We start from the raw sequence: 23,758 nt of genomic DNA, 5'->3' as shown, positions 1-23,758 counted from the left end.
TCATCTGTTTTTTTGTCTTTACAATGCGTAATTTGAGATGATAAATTGTAGCTGGGTGACAGTTTTGTGGTGTTTCATCTGTTTTGTTGTCTTTCCAGCGTGTGTAATTTGAGACGAAAAATTGTAGCTGGGTGACATCTTTGTGGTGTTTCATCTATTTTGTTGTCTTTCCAGTGTAATTTGAGATGAAAAATTGTAGCTGGGTGAGTAAATGATTGTCCTTTGGGCCAATACTAGGGGATGTGCCAGTATTTTTTCAAATCACAGAGCATGCTGTTAACATCTGGAAAGCTTTGGCTCAGCTCATGGAGAAACATATCATGAAATGTTGCAAGATGTGGTTATGTCTAAATCTGATGAAGCTAGTTCAGGAGATTAACTTCGAAAATGCTCAGCTTAGAGAAGGATCTCGCAAGGCCTCATCTTTCCCCGAGATGCTGACCATGCATGTGATTTCTCTTCTTCATCATGCAAAATCTGCCCTCTTTGTCTCTCTTTCTTCAAAGAATCATAACCCTCGATGGATTTCATTTCTCTTCTTCCTTGTCTAATTAATTCCTTCTGTACTCTTTCTTCTTCCCTCCTTTGGTCAGATTTAGTACTAGAGGACAAGCTTTTGGAAGACTTGTGATCAGTGGTTTGTGGTGGTGGAGATGCGTGTGGTTGTGGCAATGGGCGATTGAGGGTTCTTTAATAGCTGGTGGAAAATATGGAGTTTGTTGTACGGGTGTACTGAGGTTCTAAAGCTTCTCCATCCTCAGCACTATATTATTACAAGATCAAGGGAGGGGAAGTCGGTGGACACCTTTTCCAAGGCAATCCACGTAAGCCAAAAAAACAAGGTGAAAAGTGAAGCTTTTGCTTCACATTGGCCTGCCATAGTAAATTTTGCCTTACTGTTGGAGATGTTGTGGGAAGGTGTTGATGGAACTTGAGATTATATCATTAAGTCTGGTTGAAAGCTCTCAAACCTGTGAATGAAAGATGGAGAGTTAATGGACATAGCTTCAAACAATGCGATTTTCAGTCTTAAATACAATTGCATGTTATCCCAAGACAAAGAATCCATCTTCACCAATCAGTGCAAGACACTTCTCTTGGAATTACCAACGATGAGTTTTACCAACAACACAAGCTTCCCATTCTCAAATTTTCTTTTGATCATCTGAACACATGCAATCCTTCTTCTTCTAAACTTCTCTTTTCTTGAGAGGGAATGAGCAAATGGTAAAAGAATCACATCCAGGGAGAAGAAGACACTTAAATAGATTGCAGTAGCCCCACACTGTAGCTTTCAACCCGTTAGTTCTCTCTCTAGCTCTTTCTTCCCCTCTTCCTCTACTGCAGCAAATAGAATCGGGTTTTGGCAACGTGTTGCAATGAAGAACTACGAGGGGCAGTGGAACTCGAATCAGGTAACCGTGCACTACCTGTTAAAAATGCAGGTCAGAGATTCCGCAGGTTTTCGTCATGAAGGAAACAACCAGCTTGTGTAGGAACTCAAGGACATAAAGTTGTTGTTAAACTAGTCCAAGAGCACATTCCAATGAGTGTGTATGGCATAAGATGTCATGCTTGCCAATGTCCTGTGGAGTGTGCTGATTACAGGTATGCCCAGCATGGTTGTGGCAAGGAAGCTCTTCTCAAACACTTACGCTTGCACATTGAAGTCTTGTAACTTCGCAAGATGTTGACATGGTTGAGAGAATTCAGAACGAGGTCACGTGGCACCATCATGGAAGTATAAGAAGTCCTTGATGGGCATTATCACCAGACTGTACTCACTTGGAATGTGTTGATTTTTTTGGGGTTGTATATGGCAATGCTTTGGTCAGGAGGACAAAAAAATTGTTGATGGTCATCTCTAGAATGTCATCAATTGGAAAAGAGCTCTGACAAGGAAGTGGTTACGAGATCTTTTAGCACGCAAAGGAAAGTCCCTTCTCCAAATGCATTCAACTCTGCTTGCACCAAGGGAATGCTGGGCTGTTTTGACAAGATGCGAAGGGAAGGCCTTTCTCCAATTGAAATCACCCATGCTCGCACCTTAGGCCCGGTTCAGACGAACCCAGCGGCAGCAAGCTCGCAGTGTACCTTCCTCCAGCCTGCCTGTTCACAAGAGATGGAGGCAGGGGGATGCGAACTGAGTGTTGGTTGAACTGCAACGTCTCTCAGCCCTGCGATCGAAGATCTACTCTGCTCGCCCGCGAATGGTGCTGAAAAGTGCCCGGTAGCGATGCATTTCTGAAGGGGGAGGGGGGGGGGGGGGGGTCGCCCATGAAATGGCGGGTCCGGAAGTGTGAGCCTTGCTTTTTTCCCAATTAGTTAATGCCAACGTGGACAGCGATTGGCTGCTGCCGCCCCGTCTAAACCGGGCCTTATGCAAGACTTACGGGAGGAGGACCAAAACAGCTATAGGTCCAAATCCTCAGTCAAGGGTGTAATTTACTGGTCTTCTTGATGATTCAAATCACGAATCCGAATGCCAATGAGATATTCTCAGACAATAGAGAAGATGATTCATTGCTCCTCGACAAATTTGACTGAGAGGAAGTCTCATTCGACATTCTAGACGAATGCATACATCATGATGGCCATAATGGCACTTGCTCAGAATAGACAACTTTTACACAACCACGGGACAAAGCTAGAGCTCCAAACAAAATGCCCTTTTTCTCTATGAGATGAGGGAGACCCCGGGTTTTAGGAGAATGTATGATGTATGGAAACCAAACGAGAACCTAACCAACTCATTGGTTGAAGCTTTGATTGTTTTACATTTTAAACTCGAGCAGTGTGGCCAAAAACAAAAAAATAGAATGCACGAAGCAGTAAGCACTAATTCTATAAGTAGACCAAATTGGTTCAAGCTTGATTATTTCTCCTTGCAAAGACTTACACATAAGTGTCAGAAACAGAGAAGTAGAATGCTGTAAGCAATAAGTAGCGATTCAATAATTCATACTTTGGATGTTATGACTTCACAACTTGCACATAAGTTTCACACACATATACAGATCACATTTTAGCGGGTACGCACTGTCAGGTAAGAAGACTTTTAACTCTTCTGGAGAAACTGCATCCAGACAAGGAGATGGGTATCCATTAACAATACCATCCTTCTTAAAGACGAAGGCAGGTATGAAAGAATCAAACTGTTAGAAAGATCCTGAAAGATCCATGAGCCTCTAGGTCCAACTCAGCAACAACCCAAGCAACGATTGACATATCAAATGTATGTCATTCTGGGCAGTGTGCAGGGGATGTCAAGGAACCCAAGACCTGCAATAAGGATCGCTGGAAGGTCTACAAAGATATAGAGTCACACTCCATTGACATATGGAGCCTGCTCTTCTTATCTCTAGCATACCCACACCCTGCAAGATATTATCAAAATTATTGGGTACACAAGGTCTTCTTTATCAAAAAAATTGAAGCCAATGTTGTCGCCGTTCTTGATGATCAATTGAAGAATCCCGTCGGGATGGTGTAAGCTCAGCAAGCCCTCAGCTTACATCTTTACCGGAGCTTGGCGTCATATTCCTAATGAATCTCGGCCCACCTGGCTTTCCGACCCTTCAAATTTTGTTATGTAAACCATTACTTGCCATTGCTGGCAATTAGCTCACTCAGACTTCACCTTCCTTTGCCAATTCATCATAATCGACTGCTATCTGCCCGCTTCTCCTTCTCAGTAGGAGGCATAGCAAAGAGCTCCACAATCACCTTCAGTGGCATGCCTTTGTTTTTGGCACTTTCCACAAACACAAATATAGCAGAAGAATGCAAAAAATGCAAACCTTTGTGCAATGCCAAGTGATGAATCGAGTACCTTGTTCAGAGAGCTGTTCCCTAAAAGCAATAAACATAAGCGAAAGATTAAAGCAATTCCTTCGCAAGAAACAAATTAGCGGAGACAAAAATCTGGCTCAGGCTGGTTCCATTGTTTGTATGTACATCATAGCTTGATGGAGTAATTATAACAACAAATATACCATGTTGTATTAACAGTTCAAGACCATAATATTTTCATGCATTTTTCAAATTCCAAATACACATCTATCATTGTAAGCAAGACTATGATTGCAAAAGCATCATTCATGTAGAGAGGAGTAAATGAAGTGCTTACACCATTGATATTCATGTATTGATAGAGTTGTTGAGCCATGGGTGCGTTGTGTTGAAGATGGCCTTCAAAAAAGATATATTGTTTGAGCATAAGACTAGCAACTAATGCATGTTGCCTACCAATCAACATATCATGATATTGCTGCATCATAGGAAAATCCAAGCTGAACACATATTTCAAGTATTGGGATCTATCTATAATAAGGCCATAGAAAGTCTCAAGTCGCTCTGCATGTTGCTTATGTTGAGAGAGAAGGAGAGAGTACAGAAATAGAACCCCAAAGTGTGTAGAATACACACATCAGATGATGTATATATAGAGGGGACTTGGGTGCCATATATAGAGAAGCCATATATTGAGTAGCTTCATATATAAGCTCAACACCCCCGCTCAAATAAGGGTCCCTAACTGTGGATGAAAAACCCTTGGGGGATCAAGGAAAAAACCCACAGCTCTATATACACCCACCATTATATTATAAAAATCATTGAATATACAAATGTTCATGAGGAGCTACATCACTCCTTTTACAATGAATATTTTATGAGGAGCTACGTCACTCCTTTGCTGCAGAAGCCAGTTACATATCGTTCCGATTCAGTCGAGCAGTTGATGATCGTCCAAATTCTATCGAGCTACTATTGGTACATGATCTTTTGTTATATGATATACTCGTTCATTGATTCTCGATAATTATTCTTTTAGAGATATAGTTTACGCCGTTTTATTGATAATTTCTCGTTGATACCATAGTGATTTTGATGGTACCATGATGATGTTTTGTTAGAACTTTGGTCATGGTGATTTTTGTTGATACCATGATGTTGTTTCATTGATACCATGGTTATTCTCGGTGGTGCCATGATGATGTTGAGCTGATACCATGGTTATTCTCGGTGATTCCATGATGATATTTCGTTAATTCCATGGTGATTTTTGTTGATACCATGATGCTGTTTCGTTGATACCATGGTTATTCTTGGTGATATCATGATGTTGTTTCGTTGATACCATGGTTATTCTCGGTGATGCCATGATGCTGTTTCGTTGATACAATGAATGTTTTCTGAGGAGTTGCATTACTCCTATCCTATCAAATACAATAATGAATACAAAGGTTCAATAAAGAGGTGTAAAGGTTATCGATTAACTCGTAATCACAAGTGTCACCATGAATCTGCTATGTAGCTTGTCATCACTATCGTATCACCAAACATATCTTCATAAATCTTTTATTGTCACCAAGTTTGTCTTCATAAAATCAATTCTTTGATGAATCCTCCATAGACCATAGACTCAAAAAAACATAGTCATGAAAATTATTAGCATCGTTAGTGAAATAATTTACGTTCACAATGCCATAAGAGATGGTTCACGACGCCACTCTTTTGACGACATATATACGCACGAAAACATATGGTACATAGAGTATAAACGTAAAAGTACAAAATGTGTGATTACGTGATGCAAATGATATGTGTATATACTACATAAAAAAACATTTATCAACGTAGTGATCAATGAATATCATCAAAGTATTAACAAAACATCGTCATTGTATCAATAAAAATGAATAAATCATCATGGTATCAACGAAGAGCATCATGATATCATCGAAAATAATCATTGTATCGACGAAACAACATCATGGCATCACCAAGAATAACCATGGTATCAACGAAACAACATCATGATATCACCAAGAATAACCATGGTATCAACGAAACAGCATCATGGTATCAACAAAAATCACCATGGAATTAACGAAATATCATCATGGAATCACCGAGAATAACCATGGTATCAACGAAACATCATCATGGCACCACCGAGAATAACCATGGTATCAATGAAATATCATCATGGTATCAACAAAAATCACCATGACCAAAGTACTAACAAAACATCATCATGGTACCATCAAAATCACTATGGTATCAACGAGAAATTATCAATAAAACGACATAAACTACATCTCTAAAAGAATAATTATACGAGAATCAATGAACGAGTATATCATATAACAAAAAATCATGTACCAACACTAGCTCGATAGAATTTGGACGATCATCAACTGCTCGACTCAATCGAAACGATATGTAACTGGCTTCTACAGCAAAGTTACGTCAGTAACAAATATATGATTAATAAAGAAAAAATATAATTGAGAAGTTTTCAATTATGAGAAAAATCAAAAGCAAAAAGTAAAATTTTGTTTTTCAAACATATTCGCAATCCAAAACGATAACTCAAAATCGGTGCAGAATTTAGAGAAACTTTCTTCTGCAAAGTTATAGACCACATCGATTACGATGGCTTAAGCAAATAGTTTCTCATTGATTCCGATGCCTGCAACGGCTAGTTTCTTCTACAAAGTTGAAGACCACATTGATTCCGATCCCTTGCACAGGTAGTTTCTGCAAAATCGTTTTCAATTAGCAGAAAAATCAAAAACATAAAACGAAACTTGTTTTTCGGACATGTACGCAGTCCGCGAACGATAACTCAAACTCGGTGCAGAATTTGAAAAAACTTCCTTCTGCAAAGTTGTAGACCACATGGATTCCAGTCCCTCTCACGGATAGTTTTTGTAGAATCGTTTTCAATCAGGAGAAAACTCAAAAACAGAAAGCGAAAGTTACTTCTCGGGTATGTACGCAGTCCGCGAACGATAACTCAAAATCGTTGCAAAATTTGAAAAAACTTCCTTCTGCAAAGTTGTAAACCACATCGATTACAGTCTCGCTCTCAAGTAGTTTCTGCAAAATCGTTTTCAATTAGTAGAGGAATCATAAACAAAAAGCGAAAGTTGCTTTTCAGGTATGTACGTAGTCCGCGAACGATAACTCAAAATTGATACAGAATTTGAAAAAACTTCTTTCTGTAAAGTTGTAGACCACATCGATTTCGGTCTTTCACACAAATAATTTCTGCAAAATCATTTTCAATTAGCAGAGAAATCAAAAACAAAAAGCGAAAGTTGCTTTTCAGGTATGTACGCAGTCCGCGAACGATAACTCAAAATTGGTGCAGAATTTGAAAAACTTCCTTCTGCATAATTATAGACCACATCGATTCCGATCTCTTTGGCGAGTAGTTTTTGTAAAATTATTTTCAATTAGTAGAGAAATCAAAAACAAAAACGTACTGCTCTGATACCATGTTGAGAGAGAAAGAGAGAGCACAGAAATAGAACCTCAAAGTGTGTAGAATACACACATGAGATGATGTATATATAGAGGGGACCTGGGTGCCATATATAGATAAGCCATATATTGAGTAGCTTCACATATAAGCTCAACAGCTTAAGCTCAACCATGCCCATGGCATGAATGGGCACTTCCCACCAGTTCTGTGACCAGCAATGTATCTGATTGAGTTCATCCAAAGACATTTGCTTTCGCAAGGCGTGGCTATGCTCTTTCTCAACCTCAATCTCTTGCAAGAGAGCATTATGTTCATTCTCAAGCCTGCGTATTGCTTTGATTTTGTCAGAGTCAAAGAAAACAGGCCGCTTGAGGGTCTTGTCGATGACATAGTCGATACATGGGTGACCGAAGGAGAAGGCTTTGCCGGCTTGGGAGACGTCAATGATGCCGACTTCTGATCCACACAGAATGGAGAGCTCACTTGCTTTCTTGATGATAACACCCTTCTCTTAGAGAACCAAAAAAAAGATGCAGTAAAGCAATAGAAAACTTAAACATAAGTAGAAAACTTAAACATAAGTAAAAACAGAGGTATACCAGAAAAGATGCCCATAAGACAAGCAGAGACGGACTCTAATGAGTCACGAGGGGAAGGGGGTGCTGAGAGTGCAGGCCTGCTTGTAGCTTGTTACTGCAAAGCTCCTTTTTCAGCTTCCAGGTGTTTCTTATCTTCAGCATCTGCGCGTGCTGCTTGTTGCGTAGGTCACATCTGCCTCACGTTATGCAGCTTGTTGGTGGAACGTACTGCCGCTCCCCAATGGACACTCTTTCGAGCTCTTGCTTCTTTTTATGTGCACTTGTGTTGTTGCTCTCACCAACATGCACCTCACTCATATTGACCTCAGTGGCGACCACCAAAATGTGTTGAAAACAAGACAGAGCGAAAGGATATCAAGCTGCTTCTTCAAAAAGAGCGGAAGAGAGAGATTTTAATATTTATCGCTTAATCCTTGGTAGCTCTAAAATACAGATCAAGCGATAAATATTAAAATCTTGAAGGAGCACCAGTGAAGTATCAAATTTCCACATGCATTGTCACAAAATGATAAGGTCTAATTCACACACACACACACACACACACACATACATACACATACGTAGGTGGACATAAGAACCAATAAATTGCAATACTGTATACTTGCATCTGTCTCCAAGAGACCTACACTCCAAAGAAATTATTGTACAAGAAGCAGGAAATTTCATACATATTTTCACCGCAAAAATATACCATACTCATGATTAACCGTTAAAATTTTATAGATTACATCATCCCTCAGAAATCACTGTAGCATCAAACCCTACATGCACGGCAGCTCCAAGCACAACAACTTCATCAGGATTGACAGTAACATTAGGGTCTTTGCCAATCATTCTTTTCACCAACTCCACAACTGCTGGAATCCTGGTAGAGCCTCCTACCAAAATCACCTCCTTCACATCATTAGAGCTGAGTTTGGCATCCTTGAGAGCATTTTTCAACAGGAGTCCTGCACTTGGAAAATGCAATATGACATGTGAAGGGTGACAGAAGAGCGATATCATGGAGGAACGTACTTACACTACAAAAAAAGTGGGACACTCACCTGTCAAGTACGTCTGAGCAAAGTTCCTCAAATTTGGCCGGGGTGAGGCTGGTGTCAATGTGTTTGGGCCCATCGGCTGTCGCTGTAATGAAGGGAAGGCTGTGAAGACAAACCAAGAAACATCATCCTACCAACCAGATTCGTTTCAAGGAAAATACTTAACTAGGGACCATGACAACATACACCTCAAGGACCGTATTATTCGCAACCGTTTATGTTTTGCACATCCCTTCATCCGAGCATTGCTTAAACAATAAGCAGTGATAATTGAAGCAAGATAGACTTCACAAGCTCACCTGATACTAGTTTGTGTCAAGGTCGACAGCTCCATCTTTGGCTTCTCCACAGTCTCAGTCAATCGTTGAAGCGCTTGCTTGTCCTTAAGTAGGTCAATTCCTTTCTCTTTGTTGAAGTTGACAGCTAGCTAGTCCACAATGCGCTGATTTACCAAAATAAACAGACAACTAAACTAAGAACCATGAAGCTTCTAACTCAACTTGTAAACAAGCCCGCAGTTTTCCTACCTTGTCAAAATCATCCCACCCAAGATGAGTATCTCTTGATGTGGACAACACTTCGAACACTCCATCTCCTACCTCCAGGACTGAAAAAGAAAAGGACAGACATGAGCAAATCTCACCAATAGAGTAAGTAAACCATGTACATCCAGCACACGGGTGTTACATACCAGACACATCAAAGGTTCCTCCACCAAGGTCAAATACAAGGATGGTTTCATTGCTCTTCTTCTCAAAAACCATAAGCTAGAGATGCATCAATTGGCTCATTGTTGACAATGCAAAGAACTTCCAGGGATGCAATGCGGCCTGCGTCCTTGGTTGCAGTTCTTTGTGAGTCATTGAAGTAGGCACGAACTCTAATTACATCTTTGTTGACATTGAAACTTGCACGGATCATCTACACGCTTCCTCATCACCTGGCACCATAAATAAACAACATTTCATTTGCAAGTATAACAGTCAGATTTCACGCAAACTCACAAAGATTAAAAAGTAACTTTTTTCCGAATATAAGTCATATAGTTTGTTAACTAAGCGGCATGAACATAAAAGTTGCAGCTAATATTGACAGTAGGGGCAATCACGACCTCAACAATATTGCCAACATAGCTATCCACCTTCACAAAATCGAACACACACTTAAATACAAAGAATGAATTCCATATCCACCATAAAATCGGTAACATGCATACCTGTCAATACTCACTCACATATGTACATGCACTCTACATGATGTAGAAATAGCAGAAAAACCACTAACGTGCGCAGATATCTCCTCTGCTGCAAACTGCTTTCCAATTGCGGGGCAGTCAAGCTTCACGTTGCCATTAGTGTCTCTAATGACTATGTAGGAAATCTGCTTAGACTCTTCATCCACTTCACTCATCTTTCGTCCAATAAATCGTTTGGACAGAGAAGAAAGTGTTCTTGGGATTCACCACAGCGTGGCGCTTGCCAATTTTCCCCACAAGACGGTTGTATAGGTGACAACAGAAGGGGTAGTTCGTTGTCCATCTGCATTAGTGACAATGGTGGGCTTCCCACCTTCCATGGCAGCAACTGCGGAATTTGTACTACCCAAATCGATACCCACTACTTTCTCACACTGACTACTCACACAGGCTCTCCAACGGAGCAACGGGAGGTCGACCTACCACCATTGCTGCGAAACAACCTAATCTAAGAAGAAAAACTGTTCTTTTGAAGGGCATGACCTCCGAAGAAGGCATTTCGTGGAAGCGAAGAAGAAAAGGAGCATGGGCAGCACATGCGATAAGCACTCCCATGTATGGAATGAGGGCGAGATACGGCTCCAAACATAGGCATCCGCCACGAGGTCACGTTCTGGAGACGAGAAGGCTGCGCAGGAAAAATCAACGCGACTCTACCCAATTACATCGATCCACATACGTAACCAATGCAATTAAGGCTTGGTTCAGACTGCGTGGAACTTGACGAGTTGAAGGGGCGATCTGTCGACTTGGCAGAAGAGTATTCGCTGAGATAGAAGCACACAGTTTCCGGACCCGCCAATGAGACGGGCAGCCTCATACCCCTGGAACAAAACCTTCTCCTTGCGCTTTGCAGCGTGAGTCACGGGCGAGCGTCGATCTGCTGACAGCAGTACAGCAACCACGTTCGATTTGCTGAACCAACCTTTTCAATATTGAATTCTATTCTCTTAAGCATCGTAGTGTGAATGAGAATAGCCTGGAAAACACAAACCCGGGTTGGCGGTGTAGTGCAGTCTGAACGGAGCCTAAGCCATGTGCTTGGTCCAAAAGTTGGGCCAAACGCTATGGCTGCTGTATGGCAGGCCAAAAAAGTAAACATGGACTTAAAACGACAACCTGAACATGTGAGTTGCGTGGAGCTCTTGGGCCTATGAGGAGTCCCACACAAACAAAAATGTGCTAAGGTGGAGCTTGAGTGGCAAGGAATTTTGAATTGCCCATGGGTGCGTCGGGGTTGCAAGTTGTCAGATGTGGAAATTTGAATCGGTGTGAGTAATGGGGAGGAGGTGGGGTTAATTAGGTAAATCAGGATGGCAAGCGGGTGGGAATGTTAGGGAACTTGAGGAAACACAAGATGTCCATGGAGCAAGCCTGAGTGGTGGAGGAAGGGCCAGAGTTGAAAGATTGATGCACAGCCGACTGTGTAAACCCCCGCTAGACTAGAGTTTAACCCCCACCACACTGAGCAAGGGCCAACTCTGTAAGGCTTCCAACCAACAAAGCAAGCAAACAAGGTACATCTTGTGCTTATGACCTCTCTCTCCTATTTCTTGTTGCGTATATGCGCCAAATGCATTTTGACTTAGCCTCCCTATATTATAGATCCGCATTCATAAACACCCCCCCCCCGGTTTGGAGTCCTCTTCGATGACAATTTTAATCGCTCAACATGATTAGATGGTCAAGGAGGCTCAAGAGAAAATAGGGCTACAAGCCCAAAAGAAAAAGCTTGTGTGTTCTTTCTTTAAGGACAATATGTCTTCCAACCTATGAGGATGCATACAAAAAACTTAATCCCTGTATTCCAATGAATGTGCGAGATATTAACATCAAAACTTATCCTCTCATGGATAGGGGGGCTAGAGTGAATATCATCTTCCAAGAGGTTTTTTCCTCAAAATCTTAAAACGTATTTTGTATAACAAACCTCTTTTAATGCAGAGAGCCACAGGAGAAACGACAACATGAACTGGCTATACTATATTGCCATTGGAAATCCAAGGATTACAATGTTTGCACAAGTTTTATGTAATGTTGTATGGTCAAACAGTTCTTATAGGCATGAGAATGTACAAGCATTATTCAGACAAAGAAAGCAATATGGCCTACAGCAAAAATGAGAAAGCTATCATATGCATCCCCTTTGCAAAGCCTGAAAATTATGAAAAACTATCTCCTTGTCATCAAGTTTGTAAAGAAAAACTCAAAGCAAAACGACAACAAAGGAAAGGAGAATTGACCTGATAACTCCACATTGCAACTAAGGGCTACAATTATTCAGTCAAGTGGAAGTTACCCAAAAGCCATTTGGCATCACATAAGAGGCATATTTGGGTCCCAAAATAGGATAGGAAAAAAACAAATAAAAGTTATATTAGGGTCCCAAAACAAAATGTCCTCAATTGCAAAAAATTTCTCAAAGAGATTTAAGGCCCACCCACTGCCTATCAAGAGTCCACATCGAGAAGTCAACACTACTTCAAAACAAGTAAAGAAATTTTGGATTCCCAAGAAAGTAATCTAAGCTCATGTGAGTCAATAGTTTGTTGTCTGGATCCCAAATTTAACCTCAGAGAAACAACAAAACAAAGTAGATTGTGACGTCCATGTAGCCAAAGACACTAACAACTTCCAGTTCATGGATCTGGCACAAAACGCAGCAGAGCGGACAACCCAAACCTTCGATAAAGGCATGCAGAATCAAAGATAAATAATGAACTAAAGCTGTTACCGTATATGAGGTAGTGATGTGTGTGAACACACTTAGGCCCCCCAGGGTATTTTTTCCCTCACTAGGAGGTCTTTTCACCCGTGCACTCTCTCTTTGCACGGGAACCTCAGGGGGGCACACCGCCACACATGTGTAACATTAATGGCAAGTAGTAACTTTATGTGTAGCGGAAATTACATAACTTAGAGAGCATTTCATTAACAAAAGATTCCTAATGAGCATAGCATAGAGTGCTTGGTTGGAGAGAGAGAGATAGCAACAAAACCACTACACCTAGTTAGAATTAGGCATGAACAATACTTCAAAAAGAGAGAGAAATTAAGCTATTGACAACAGTTGAGGACCGGATATACATGGAGCCGGTCCCCCCTCCAAAAGGCTTTGTATTATAAGTTTCTCTCATCAAGAGAGAAATTTTTACAATACAATCTTCCGTTCCTTCAAATACTAGCTAGGGCTATGAAGATGGAAGCTTCATGCACCTAGCAACACTTAATTTAAACACAACATCAATTCCTCGGGGATCTCAGACCCAAGACCTCACACACCATGAGAGATGATGAGAGCTAGCAGGGTATGAGAGTAGATTGAGAGGAAAAAGAAGTAGTATTACGAGAAAGAAGTATTTCTCATCACATAGTCACTCTTATTAGCATACCTTAGCTTAGTAATTAGCATGGTAGAGGAGATTAGAATGCATTGGAGCTTGGCTCTTGGCTGGATTTTCATCCATAGTCCAAGAGTGTCTCGATGTAGGCTTTCTATCTCACAAGATTGCAGTAGGTGATGAGTTCTCCATTAAATCTTGGGAGGAGATAGACTTTTCTTGCTTCTCACATAAACTGTGTGAGAGTGTGTGTGTTCATTGCCTTGCAAAAATCAGCCTTTCTCTCTCTTGGTCGACCCCTCTTACTATTTCCTCTTGCTGGCCATTGATTGGACCCTCCCAAGCTTAGCCAATAGGAAATTAGAGGCATATTGAAGAGCCTTCTGACATGTGTCCCTGTTTCCCTTTTTGAGAGAGCTTAATCAATTATCCTAATTGATTTAATTGAACTAATTCTCCTATTGGACCTTTTCCCCTTTCGGCCAATAGAAATTAAGTAGACCATTGGGCTGCTTAATTCCTATTGGACCCCTTCATGGCCTGTCCAATAATCATCTAGGAGACTTAATTATCATTGGTTCTTTTTATTAAGTGTTTTAAAATTAATTAGACTAAATTTATTCTATCCTAATTCTCATTGGTCCACTTCAAGGGTCATCCAATAGGAATTGAGCACACTTTGGGGGCAACTGACCTAGGCATTTGACATGTGTCCTTTATGCCCTATGTGTCCAATGGAAGCTTGTGTGTGTGTGTGTGTGTTTTCTAAGCTTTCTCCCTCATCCCCCTACCTTTAGGGATCGTCCCCTCCTCAATAGGGCCATGCATTGACTTTACACACTCACACACACCATCCAATTTCCTAAGCCTTTGACCCGTTGGACTTACACTTTGAATTTTGGAACCTTAGCATTTTGGAAGTCTTAATGTGCTGCACCCTAGGGTCCTTTGAGCACATTGCATGTACCTTGCTCTTCTGCGGATGGCCCCCATTTGGATCCCTATTTTCCCTCCTTTGGATCCCTACTGTGGCCTCATCTGCCAGCCTTACCAATATTCTAGCTTTCTCTCCCCTGGCACTTCCCCATATTAAATGATTAGTTTAACATGAGAAAATCATTTAGGAGAACTAGATATTAGTTATTATGACATTACCTCTCTCTTGAAATCATAGTCGTCCTCGACTATGAGGTAGAGATGGTAAAGCATAGCCATTAGTCCTTTACTTAGCGGGTAGAGGATCCCTATTTTACCCTACGACATCATTCCACAATGGATGACTAGTCCATTTGGCTCTTGAGAGCCGAAGCTGCAGCAAGCATGTCTGCACATTAGTCCTATCAGTCCTCCATAGCAGAGTGATAGGCTCTACTTGGTGTTCGGGAGACGTCGTCTCCGCAAACTTGATCCTAAGCATGCATACTTCTTAACATTTGTGCACAAATTAACAAAAAGAGAGTCTTATAAGACAAAAAGAAACTTTGTTCATTTAAACATTTGTACATTTGCCTACTCTAGGGAAGCATTGTAAGCATTGACAAGGTTTAGGCTATCCTTTAACTATATGCCTTGCATCCATCTAGCATCTTCAAAAGGATAGCTTTTAAACTTAATAAGATACCGTCAGATAGTCTTACCGCCTCTTAATACCTTGTCTTCATGTCGGAGAATGGACTTGGGGTGCAACACCTCCTCTTGGTCCCTGATCTCCGGTGGGTCCTCTAGGATTGCTTCATGGGGTGGCTCACCTTTGTAAGGCTTCAAGAGGCTCACATGAAAAGCATTATGTATGAGCCAATGAAAGGGCAACTTGAGTTGGTAGGCCATCTCATTGATAGGCCTAAGAATCTGGAAGGGACCATAGTACCTTTTTGCCAGCTTGGCATAGTACTTTTGGTGGCCCATAGGATTCTTGCCCGTCGCCTTGGGAAACTTAAGCAAGACCCAATCATTTTCCGTAAAGGCTTGAGCTCTTCTGTGCTTGTCAGCAGCAGCCTTTTTCCTTTGCTGTGAGATAGAGATAAAATCCTTAATCCTTTGGAAGTATTCTTGTAGGTCTCGGCTATACTCATCTGCAGCGAAGATCTTCCCATGTACCTTAAGTAGCAAGGGGCTTTTGGATCTTCCCTCTATCACCTCAAAAGGTGCTTTTCCCGTGGAAGTATGTACATTGTTATTGTAAGCATAATCCACCAACGGTAAGTACTTCTCCCATTGTGACCTTTGATCTACTTCTGTTACATAGGCTTTTAGTAGATCAAGAATTGTTAGGTTAGCTATTTCACTTTGGCCATCCGTTTGAGGGTGATAAACCGAAGAGAAATTAAGCCTTGTCCCTAAATTCTCAAAGAGACCCTTCCAGAAATTACTGGTCATTCTAGGATCTCTATCCAACACTATGGACATTGGCAAGCCATGGTACTTGAAGATTTGGGAAATGAAGAGGGTTGCCATTTGATGGGCTTTGATAGTCTTTTTGATAGGTATAAAATGAGCTTGCTTGCTAAACCTATCTACTATCGTCCATATTCCTGTATCCCATGGATAGACTTGGCAATCCAAAGATGAAATCCATGGATATGCTCTCCCATGGTGAATTAGGGATTGGCAAAGGTTGAAGCAAACCAGGTTGCTCCACCCTATCAAACTTCATCTTTTGGCAAACCACGCATTTGGAGACATACTCTTGTATGTTCGCCTTCATGGTAGGCCAATAGAAGTCGGTTTCTATCCCTCTTAGTGTTGCTTGAATCCCTCTATGCCTTGCATAAGGAGGAGCATGGGATTCGTACATTACCTTCTCACGTAGTGAGCTAGTAACACACAACCTATTGCCATAGAGAAGATATCCATCTTGTAAGGTGAATGGCTCCTCTTTCTTCGCTAGTGCAAGGGTTGAAATTACATCCTTAAAATTGGGATCATTAGCATACTCATCTATCATCACAGATAGATCATTGTGAGTAGCTATTGATACCACATTCACTCGTTGTCTTGAGAGTGCATCAGCTACAAGATTATGCTTGCCAGCAATGTGAGAAATATGAAAGTGAAACTATGAGAGGAAATTTGCCCACCTCAATTGTTTGTCGGAGAGCTTAGTCTATGTCATGAAGTACTTAAGGCTTTGGTGATCCATTCGTAGGATAAAAAAAGTCCCCAATAAATAGTGCTTCCACGAATCTAAGGCATGAAGAACTGCGAGGAGTTCCTTCTCATATATGCCTAGATATTGCTCAACAGGGTCGAGCCTTCGACTCTTGTATGCAATGGCATGCCCTTCTTGGAGCAAAACAGCCCCAAGGCAGTCACCGCAAGCGCCGCATTGGACCTCAAATGGCTTTGAGAGATCCAGTAGTGTAAGCACTGGCTGAGAGATTAGCTTTTCCTTTAACTTTTTGAAAGCATTATTTTCTTTAGGAGACCATGTAAACTTAATGTTATTTTTTGTTAGGTCATGCAATGGTCCTGCTATTAGGGAGAATTTTTCTATAAAGCGTCTATAGTATGCACACATACCTATAAAGCTTCTTAGTTCATGTAAATTCCGTGGGATAGGCCATCCTTTTATTACCTCTAACTTTGATGGATCCATTTGGATGCCATCTTGAGAGATAATGTGACCTAAATATTGAATTTTTTGCAAGAAAAAATCACTTTTCTTTCGATTAATGAAAAGCCTATTGTCTCTCAAAACTTGAAATATTACCTGGAGATGTCGCTTGTGTTCATCCAAAGAGTTAGAGTAGATGATAATGTCATCGAAGAACACTCTAGTGTATCCACGGTGAGGCTGGAATAGTTTCTCCATCATTCAGTTGAATGTAGCTGGTGCATTGGTCAAGCCAAAAGGCATGACAATGTACTCATAGAGACCAAACGTTGTGCGAAACGCGGTCTTCACTATGTGTTGATCCACTATCCTTCTTTGATGGTAGCCACTTTTTAGGTCAATCCTACTGAAGTAGGTCAATCCTTGTAGCTTATCAAATAGGTCTTCTACCCTTGGAACGGGAAAACTGTTCTTGATAGTGATCTTATTTAGTACCCTATAGTTGACACACATACGATATGTGCCATCTTTCTTTTGCACTAAAAGAACCGGTGGACAAAATGGAGATGAGCTAGGCCTAACCATGCCTTTCTCAACCAACTCATGCACTTGCCGCATAATCTCCTATTGCTGAGCTTGTGAGACTCTATAAGGAGATCTATTAGGCGGAGAACTTCCTGGAAGAAGTTCAATTGCATGGTCGTCATCCCCTCTTTTTGGAGGTAACTCACTAGGGACGTCGTCATTGAAAATATCTTGAAAGCCACAAAGGAAATTAGACAACTCTGGTTCCTTTTCATTTTCTTGATTTTCAATTGACATAGCATTAGGTTCATTTTGAGAGTCTTTGACATATATCATGTACGCGGTGAGGAGGTCTGGGGCGGGCAACAAGAAGAGTGGCCTCCAAGCACTCTTCTAGGCTCCCATGCTGCTCAATTGGGTTGGGGTTGGAAAAAAAACAACACACACACAAACCCGCAACCTAACCCTACACAAATTTGGGGCACCACCTAGTTTTGGATGCGAACTGGGACGCGTAGAGAGAGAGAGAGAGAGAGAGAGAGAGAGAGAGAGAGAGAGAGAGAGAGAGAGAGAGAGAGAGAGAGAGAGAGAGAGAGAGAGAGTGCTCGGGCTGCTTTGAAACGTATCGGCAATGATCAAGCAAACACAACTATATATTTAAGAAAGAGAGAGAAAGGGGGAGGGGGTGCTTGTTGCATTAATACCTTCTTACAAATCTGTCATGACAAATCAAAGTGAGATTAGTATTTGTTCAACATAGCTTGCGTAAATTTCACCACAACACATCACAAGAAAAGCCACCCCAATCACTGTCTTAAGGCCAGGGGAGTCCTCTCCACCTTGTCGCCCTCTTACAGTATGTGGGATTTATGGCTAGATTGATGACAACACCAGAGACAAGCTATCAAGAACTTAACAAAAAACACCAAGACACTTACGCATCATTGTTGTCCATTACTTCACGTTGGAAGGGAGACAAAGTATCCAAGCTTAGTCCAAATCCAGCCTCCTTGATTCAGCAAATGTTGGGCTTACACTAGTAGGAGAAATGATAGATTTCCTACTCTCAATTGAATGATCACTCTCTCTCTTACAATGGCATAGAGTTCCCTTGCTGATCCCCTATTACAACACATGCACATGCATAAGACAATGAGCTTCCACTCAAGAGCTCCTTCTAGAGAGGTTGAGCTTGGCTTCTCAAGCTATAGCATAGTGCTCTTGCTTATGGCTCCCCCCTTTTGTGCTAGCTACACCCTCCTTTTATAGCAATTTTGAAGGCTAGGGTTACTCCTCTAACCATGGTTGGGTTAGATTTTCAGCAATTTATCTAATTTCTTTTGCTTGGAATTATCAAGAAGTTGGTGGGGAAAGAGAGAGGAGAGAAATGGAGGTGATAGGACTTTTCATAGTGGGTTAGTGTTAGTAGAGTTAGTATTAATTTACAAATGGAATTGGATATTTACAATGGGAGTATCCATGTAGGATACAAATAAGGAAGAAAAACTCTTAAGAGGTAAGAAAAGGTGGATTTCTTACAAGGTTGATGCTCCAAGTGTCTTGAGTAGGGCCAATTTTTGACGCTTGTTGACGGTCCACTAGCTTTGACGGTACATTTTTTCTCCACTCTTGACCTTCCTTGAGAGACAAGGTAATTGAAGCTGAGTAATCAACCACCATGATGCTGTCTTTTAAGAGAAGAGGCTGAATTTTGTGGTTTTTTTGATAGATATGGGTAAATTGGAGGAGGAAAAATGAGACTAGGTGGTCAATTTTGGAATGGAATTGTGTGTGGGAGGTATGAGTTCACCATGGTTTCTCTTATTCTTCAAGGTTGAGGAGAAGGTGAGTAGGGTGCAGAGAGGAGTGGTGAGAGAGGTGGGGATGATGAGTGGAGAAGTGTGTGTGAAAGAGGAAAATGATAAAGTGGAAGAGAGAGTGTGGCTGCATAGCATGGGAAAATTGGGGTCCACTAATAAAATCATAGCTCACAGCTCGTAGCTCAAAAAAATATGAAAAAATTTGAGGCAAAAGTTCAGCCCACGAGCTACAACTTTTGTTTGTATCACCTTTTCAAATTCGGAGAGCAAGTGAACTTTAAAAATTCAGCAAAAACGACCGTTTTTTTTCCACTGCACAAGGTCCTTGTGGGGTCCTTCTTTGGATGATTCTTTTGAATACCTCCAAGAGTGAGCCCTCCATAGTGCATGTATGCATGCCACCTACCCTTGACCTTATTTGGTAGGTCTATAATTAATGATATTGTTGAGATCATGATATAAGTGAATAGTACAACTAAGAAAATCAAATATTGAGGGGTCTAAAAAATATGTACATGTCAAATATAAATAATATAAGTGGAAAAAATATAAAGGGGTCAAAAGAAATCTCTCTCATTATGAGGCTATCATAAAAAGATAAATATTTTTGGTGTTCTAATTTTTTAGAAAAAAAACAAAATAGATGTAGGAAGGAAAAAATCACAATAGTGAAAAAATATACACATAAATAAAACTAGTTTTTTTGGATTTTTGTTGGGGTGAAGTTACACCAAATATAAGAGAAGCTTACATGAAAATATTTCTATATGGAATAAAGAGTATGAAAAATGGTAAGAAAAATTATGGTAATGGTGAGGCAATGTACAGAGCATAAATAACACACACCTAGGTAGAAATATTTAAATAAATACCAAAATAATTATGAAAAAATATTTTATTTAGGCCCTATATACAAAGAAATATTTACATACGCATGGGCCATAATATACTTATATTTTTTATATTTTATATTTTTTTGGCTCAACTAGCCCAATGACTAGCTAATTGAGGGTTTTTTATTTCAGTAAGGAGATATGGGAAAAGTCCTGTGACTCACGCACGCCTATGTACAGTGAAATGGTAGGGATAGCCACAGTGTTTGGGTGATTTTGGTAGGGTGAGATAACTCACTATGGCAATTACAAAGAGTCGAAAAACAGCTATCAGCGGAAATAGAGCTCTTTATTGACTTATCAAAAGCTTCTTTATGTACAAGGGGTATAGTGTGCCTCGACTCATTAGCATCTATATACATAGTCTTCTCCCTATGCGTAAAAGAGATACACCTTTCAGGGAACTTGATGTCGGTGGCCATGCGATCAAACCATGGTGCACCTAAAATGACATATTCATGCTTAAGAGGAGATATGAAAAAGTCCTCTTTATCTACATAGTTTTGGACATGGATTCTAAGCTTCCCAATCAAGGGAGTGACCGAGGCCTCCTGTCCCTTGAAGACTCCTTCCGCATTCACTTCATCTCCCATTTCATATGCTTGGATGCCTAGCTTGGCTGCCAACTCCATGGAGATGAAGTTGTGTGTAGAGCCAGGGTCAAAGAGAATGAATGCATCGTGCTCTCTTACTTTTCCCCAAGCATAGCAGAGTGGAGATCTTTTGCGATGAGCGTCCTCTTCTTGAGATTTGACTATGGAAGCTCTAGGAGGCTCATTGCGAGTGTTATTTTGGGGGCATGCATGGTATGCATGGCCTTGTTCCCCACACTTGAAGCAACGGTTATCTTTGCGATAAAGCTCAAGCTCTTCAGGAGAGAGTTTATTCTTACCTTTGTAGACTCCCTTCTCTTTAGCTTTGTTGTTGCTTGTGTTGCCTTTAGGAGACTTTTTTACATAGTCCTTCCCCTTTGGCTCGTTGCCGTCTTTATTCTCCATGGGCTTAGAATTCTTCCTAGCCCCTTGTTGGAAATTTATGCGCGAGGCCACCATGGTGTGGTGTATAACCGCAGAAATAGTGCGGGGTCGTTGGGAGTTGACATACTCCGCCATATCTTCGGAAAGACCCGCACAAAACTGTTGCTTTTGCTCTCCAAAATCTATCTTTTGGTAGATAGTGTCCTTGAGATGGAGATCCCAAAACTTGTCTACATACTTGTGTATAGATTCGTAGGGAGAGAGCTTCAAGCTCCGCCATTCGGTGAGCACTTTGTCTTTGGCGTCGGTGGCCAAAAACTGCTTCAAGATGGAAGCTCGTAAGAGTTTCCACGTTCGTGGAGCTTCACCGTTGGCACGTAGGCTAGACCACCATTGACATGCTGATTTTTGGAAGTGCATGGCTACATGACGTAGATTTGAGGACTCCGTGAAGCCCTCGTCACCAAAGGCCGCATCAAATTGTTGGATTAAGGCCAAGACTTTATCCGTAGCACCAAAAGTGCCGTCGGAGGTCAGAAAAGAGATTCTCTTTCCTCCCTCTTTGAACTTTTAAGTTTTGGCCACCTCTTCCATGCGGCATAGGATTTCCTATGGCCTCTCCTTTTGTACTCCCTAGGAGCTGTGCCATCACTTTCTTCAGAGGAAGATGAGGAGGATGAAGATGGAGAAGAGGGTGACCTCTTTCTCGCCGTTTTCTTCTCTTCTTTCCTCTCCTCCTTCTTGGAATTATGGCGAGAGGGACTTGGTGATGGTCTCCTCCGTTTAGGGGGAGTAGGTGAGCGTTTAGCCCACCGTCTGCGTGGTGCCATCTCCGCCGAGGTGGCGGGAGAATCACTCCTTTCTCGATCTTTGGGTGGGGGCTCTACGGTAGAGACTTAGGCTCTCCTTTGGGAGGGAGATGCACCATCACTTTGTAGCAAAGTCTTGAGCCCTTCGTACGGATTCTCTTCTTCCTCCAACACCGTAGAGAGACCTCTTTTGGAAGCCTCACGAGGGGGCTTCTTAGGCACTCTCTCTTCTTGGCGGGGAGCTTCAAGAATCCCTTGTGTACGTAGCTGTCGTAGTCCTTCACCTTGGAGGGATGGATTGCCCATGGCTTGTCGAAGCCTACTAAAGAGGTAATTGACAAGTATATGGGCATCATTACTAGTGAGAGCGTATTTTTTGAGATGGGGCTCAACTCAAGGCTTCCACCAGACAACCACTCCGTGAGACCCTACACACACATATTTCTTAGGGGCACCACCCTCTTTTATGGAGAAAGAAGGAAACCAAAACAAACCATATACAACACACACACACACACACTCACACCTTCCTTATGTGCTTCAACACAAAATGCCCTTCAACCATTCAACACACACTCCTTAAGCAATCCCTTTGAACACTGCACAAACTCACATGCAAAGATTGACCTTCACCATATTAGTGCTAATATACTTCTAAGAAAAGCAAGCACAAAACCTCAAAACTCAAAACACCATAATGCACAAATACTTGACAACTCCTTTCCTTTCCCAAAAGAAGAGACTACTTACACACATAAGGCGGCATGCATAGAGAGCTCTTCTCCATCTATGCAGCCCCAAGACTTACTTACACACAACATAAGGAGAGAAGCCAAGAAAATAGACACCATGGTGCACAAAAACTTTCTCAACAAACAAGCAACCCAATGAGCACAAAATATGAGAAGCTGCCAAGATATGCTTACCAATTTTACATGCGTTTAGAGCAAAAGTGTGACGACGACACCCCAATTGCAACAATTTGTTGATCAAACCATGAGATAGATCATTGAACTTGATATCCTTTCTCTCATATAGAATCTACAATCCTTATTTAGGGATGAGTATGGTAAGAGAAATGTTTGCAAGAGAATGGTGGCAATAGCATATTGATGCTCTCTCTATGGTGTCGCTTATGATAGCGAGCTTAGGAAATGGATAGGGAGACAAGAGGAGAGAGAGATTAGGGCTTCCCTAACCTTAGAGGAGCTTATTTTCAGCAATGGAGTAGGTGTGTGTATTTTTGTGCTTGCCAAAGGGCCTTTTTATAGCTGTACAAGACCTTGGGTTAGGTTAAACTTGACTAGGGTAGGTAATTAACCATAGTTAGGTTCCCTTTTGACCATTCCTTCAATTATGCAAATAAGGGACTTATTTTTTCATTAAAAATAGCCTTTTAAGTCGTGGAGGCTCCATAAGGGTTGATAATGTATGTGGGCCCCACCATGATGTCCCTCCAGTGGCTCCTGCAGAGTGTCCCCATCCTGTTTGTTGTGTCTCTAGAAGCATCTTGAGCGGACCCCTCCACATGCAAGTGGTTTTTAACTTCCCATTGGTATTTTAGAATGTTGGAGAAGTCAAGAAAACTTTTCACCTTTGTGGTTTACCTGATTGTAACTTTGACCTGCAGTAGCAGTGTCCGCAGCACCTTGTTTTCACCATAACTT

The 23,758-nt window shown here is 41.3% G+C and overlaps 1 pseudogene across 1 annotated transcript; it reads right to left on the bottom strand.

The window, feature by feature from the left end:
- Positions 1 to 8,527: 8,527 nt before the first annotated feature.
- LOC147459522 (stromal 70 kDa heat shock-related protein, chloroplastic-like) lies at positions 8,528 to 10,993 on the bottom strand (annotated as a pseudogene). The gene is made up of 7 exons (XR_015187989.1): positions 10,853 to 10,993; positions 10,203 to 10,592; positions 9,610 to 9,858; positions 9,446 to 9,525; positions 9,218 to 9,360; positions 8,922 to 9,020; positions 8,528 to 8,825 (listed from the first exon to the last, which is right to left on the bottom strand). The product of XR_015187989.1 is annotated as a stromal 70 kDa heat shock-related protein, chloroplastic-like (transcript).
- Positions 10,994 to 23,758: the final 12,765 nt, after the last annotated feature.

The sequence above is a fragment of the Adiantum capillus-veneris genome, chromosome 4 (assembly GCF_014529385.1).
Source record: "Adiantum capillus-veneris isolate H3 chromosome 4, ASM1452938v2, whole genome shotgun sequence".
NCBI classification, from domain to species: Eukaryota; Viridiplantae; Streptophyta; class Polypodiopsida; order Polypodiales; family Pteridaceae; genus Adiantum; species Adiantum capillus-veneris.
Note: the sequence above shows the minus strand (reverse complement) of the source record. Positions and strands in the feature narration are given on the sequence as shown.